Source organism: Mchenga conophoros, linkage group LG6 (genome assembly GCF_057382185.1).
Source record: "Mchenga conophoros isolate Kocher_MC1m ecotype Shallow Benthic linkage group LG6, M_conophoros_male_GT1.1, whole genome shotgun sequence".
Classification (NCBI taxonomy): Eukaryota; Metazoa; Chordata; class Actinopteri; order Cichliformes; family Cichlidae; genus Mchenga; species Mchenga conophoros.
The window spans coordinates 9272718-9276530 of record NC_140531.1 but is presented as its reverse complement, the minus strand read 5'-3'; the positions used below and the strand labels follow the sequence as shown (position 1 = coordinate 9276530).

Genomic DNA, 3813 nt, shown 5'->3' with positions numbered 1-3813 from the left:
TTATGTTCTATGTTCTTACATTTTATGCCCTTAATTGTTGTAGCCTGTCTAAATGCTGCTGCTAGAGGTTCGATAAAAATTGCAAAAAGTGAAGGGGAGAGTGGGCATCCCTGTCTGGTGCCCCTCAGGAGACAGAAGCTGGAGGATGTCTGGTCATTTGTTCTGATACGAGCCGTTGGGCAATTGACTACCCTCTTCCTGACCAAGGATGTTTGCTTGTGTGCTTTTATGACCCTTTGATCAGCAGTACCCGACACACACACACACACACACACACACACACACACACACACACACACACACACACACACACACACACACAGGCAAGGTACTCTTTGTGTGTATGTAGACGTCACATGTTAATGAACCTATGCATATTCATGTAACCTCAATAAAAGGACAGTGGTACGGGAGAACGGACGAGAGCAACTGGGGTCAAGTGAAGGAACGGCACTCTGTCCGGTCTCTCCCGTGCACGAGTAACATGAAGAACTTTGCCTATTTGTGTCTTGCTTAGCAGTGTAATTATATTGTCTTCAACGTTCCAGCGGATGGGTTCAAGCTACAAACCTATCATTAATTGGTCCTTCGAGTGCCGGAGCCCTGGAATCGGCATTCACCGGGGGGAGGAGGGACACGCTGAAAGACTGACGTCAGCCAGGAAGTTCCTGTGGATTCGCGGTTTGTCTTTCTCCTCGATGAATGGCGATCGGCGGGATTCGAGGCTATATTACACGCTAAGCAACACCGAGTAAGTTTACAGAGGCCGACTCTATAACCGTGTTGTTGTGTAGTCTCCGCCATTTTGTGAGGCGTTGAGAAGTTCGCTGCTTTGTGGAGCGAAACCCGGGTTCCTTGCTACTGTGTGCAGCAAGAGGTTCCTTACCGCTTTGTGGGGTAAGAGGTTCCTTACCGCTTTGTGGGGTAAGAGGTTCCTTACCGCTTTGTGGGGTAAGAGGTTCCTCGCTACTTTGTGCAGCGAGAGGTGAGTTCTCCGCCACTTTGTGAGGCGTTGAGAGGTTCCGCGGGGTCCAGATTGTGCTGGACAGTAGGCCTATTTTGTGTTGTTGTCATTGTCGTCGTCGTCGTTGTTGTTGTTGTGTGAGTGTGTGCGGAGCAGAACATGTGGTCTGTGACACCGACTGTTGTTGTTATCATGGGTTTCTAAGCAACCAAGAGTGAGTCGGAGGGAGACAGACGTTTGTGCTGGACTTTGCTCCTGGCAGCACAAAGTATTTATGTAAAAAAAAGAGGGAGCGACGGCTCCACAGCTGCGCGGGTTCACGCGAGCGCGGTCACGCGGGTTTCACGCGGACCTGAGCCGTGCGGTTAATCGCAGGCTTATAAATGGAAGAGATTCAAATGTTAGAAGTTTTCAGAAAACACACCAGCCTTGAAGAGCGTGTGGAGACCATAGACGTAATTGAGGTGGATAGTTGTTAAAAGTAATCTACATTACGCTTGTGGTTGCTCAAATTCAGTACAATGACATATGAGTTGAAGTGATATAGATAAATATTTAAACTAATGAAGTGCATAGAGGCACTTGACCTGTGTGGAAGACTGTCGTCTTATTATGAACCATTGTTGAGATGTAGAGCACACCTGTGAAAACAACTAATATGCTGAACCCTGTATGAAACATCTAAAAGTACATGATGGAGAAGCTGTGTTGAATATGAAAGTGTAAGACTTTGCCGCTGTGGGCAGAGCAACTACTGTGTGATGTTGCGTTGCAGTTTTTTTTTCTGAGCTGATGAGCAAGCTACACATTATCAGATCGAGAGCTGTCTGAGAACTACTCTAAGAGAGGGAAACAGCGCTATGATAACTGTGATAACTGGAGTGTGCAGCGTTTCCATGAGCAGTTTTCCTGAATCTTGACTCTTGTGTGTGAAGTGTTCATAACATCAGCATCATGTTTTTGTTTATTTGTTTTGTTGGGTTGAAAATAATTAAATAAACATGTGATCATGCCTATGGATCACCATGGCACATATCTCCAGCCATATGATTTATTTATGCAGGTGACAAAGTGAGTGTGAATGTGTCTGACATCACAGTGTTTTTGTGCACTGTGCAAAAGTAATTGCCTTTGATTGTGAGTGACAGCGGTGATTTTGCAGGTCGCCAGCTATTGTAAAAAAAAAAAAGAGTGAATAAGAGGGAGAATTTATATTGTAGAAAAAAAATAATCATAGGAAAAAGGTTTTGTGTTGATCAACCAAAAAAACAACTATAATTTCATTTTCTGCTTTTAAGAAAGGATTGTTCACAAAAACACAGAGCGAGAGAGAGAGAGAGATATGTGTTGATTAAGCAGTGATGATAATAATGAAAATGTCTTAGTTGTCACTTTCAGGTGAAAAGCAGACCTGAATCAATTTTCCACATGCAGCGGTCGGAAGAAAAGTTATAGTTTAACAATTGGAAACGTTCAAGCCAAGTTTCTGGCTGACTTATTTACAGCACGATCTGTCTCAAAACTCTCACTCGTCCCTGAAAAAACCTGATCAGCAGCGGCAGTATCGGAGCAGAGGCTGCAGAAGCAACCTAACAAAGCATCAGAGAAGAAGAAAAGCAAACCCACCTTCCTGTCTGATTGGATGAATTCCACGGAAGGGCGAGCAAGATGGCGGCGTGAAGAAGAGTTTTTGTTCGAGCGCTTAGCACGGGACACTTATTTGACGTCTTTCTGGCTTTCGGGACTTTTTTGGAGATCAGCGCGCTAAGCTTGCTGGATCTGAGGCCAGGTTCTGCGGCGGCAGCATGTCGAAATGCTCAGAAAGGACTGAGTGACTCGGGCAAGCCACATGCGGCTAGCATGCTGGCTAGCGACCATAGCTACATGAAAGAAATGGACCCTTCATGATGCGCTCAACGTGCCGGCGCTGTGGTGGGAAAGGCTCCATCATAAACACGCCCTGCGCCCTGTGCAGAGGTTCAGGCCAAGAAGAAGAAGACGACGACTTCCAATCCCAAGAAGGTCGGCCCCAGCGTGGGCGAGCTGATTGTGAAAGCCGTGGCCGCTTCCAAGGAGCGCAACGGCGTGTTCGCAGCCGCTCTCAAGAAGGCTCTGGCTGCCGGAGGCTACGATGTGGACAAGAACAAGGCCCGTGTCAAGACCGCCATCAAGAGTCTGGTGGCGAAGGGCACTCTGGTGCAGACCAAGGGCACCGGGGCCTCCGGATCCTTCAAGATGAACAAGGTTACTGAGAGCAAAGCTAAGACGCCCGCCGCGGCCAAAGCCAAGAAACCGGCAGCAGCTGCTAAGAAGTCGCCCAAGAAGGCAGCAGCAGCACTTCAGCCACTAGACAGGACAAAGCTGAAGGAGAACTGCCGGGACTGTTGAAGTGGGAGAGGACAACAGAGTGAGAAGACTAGGTGAGAACACAGGAATTATTTAATGTGGGAAATCAAAATTTGGGTTAGCAAACCTGGGGAAAAGAAAACTGACTGCTTAAGTTGGAAAATTGAGAAGGAGTCTCAAACACTGCAAAAATAGAAACATACAAAATCACACACACAAGCACAACATGCATTAACCCTACTAACACAAACACAAGAGAGCTCATGAAGATTAGACAACATCTTAAGCGTGTGAGTCTGTTTATCATCTTGTCCAAGTCACTCAGTGTGATGCAAAAACCAGTGGACTCATAGCACATTAGTTACAGAATGATCAAATAATAGTAGAGAAGTGTGTAGGACAGGCAGCTTTAAGAACATGCTCTGCTGGAGATGCAGCTCCACACACATGCAATGAAAATTAGCTTGTCATCTTTCATCAGTGTTAAAATAGTGTCAATTTAG

At 46.3% G+C, this 3813-nt stretch overlaps 1 pseudogene; it reads left to right on the top strand.

Moving 5' to 3' along the window:
* The first annotated feature begins 2171 nt into the window (after positions 1 to 2171).
* Positions 2172 to 3368, top strand: LOC146572047 (histone H1-like; annotated as a pseudogene).
* Positions 3369 to 3813: the final 445 nt, after the last annotated feature.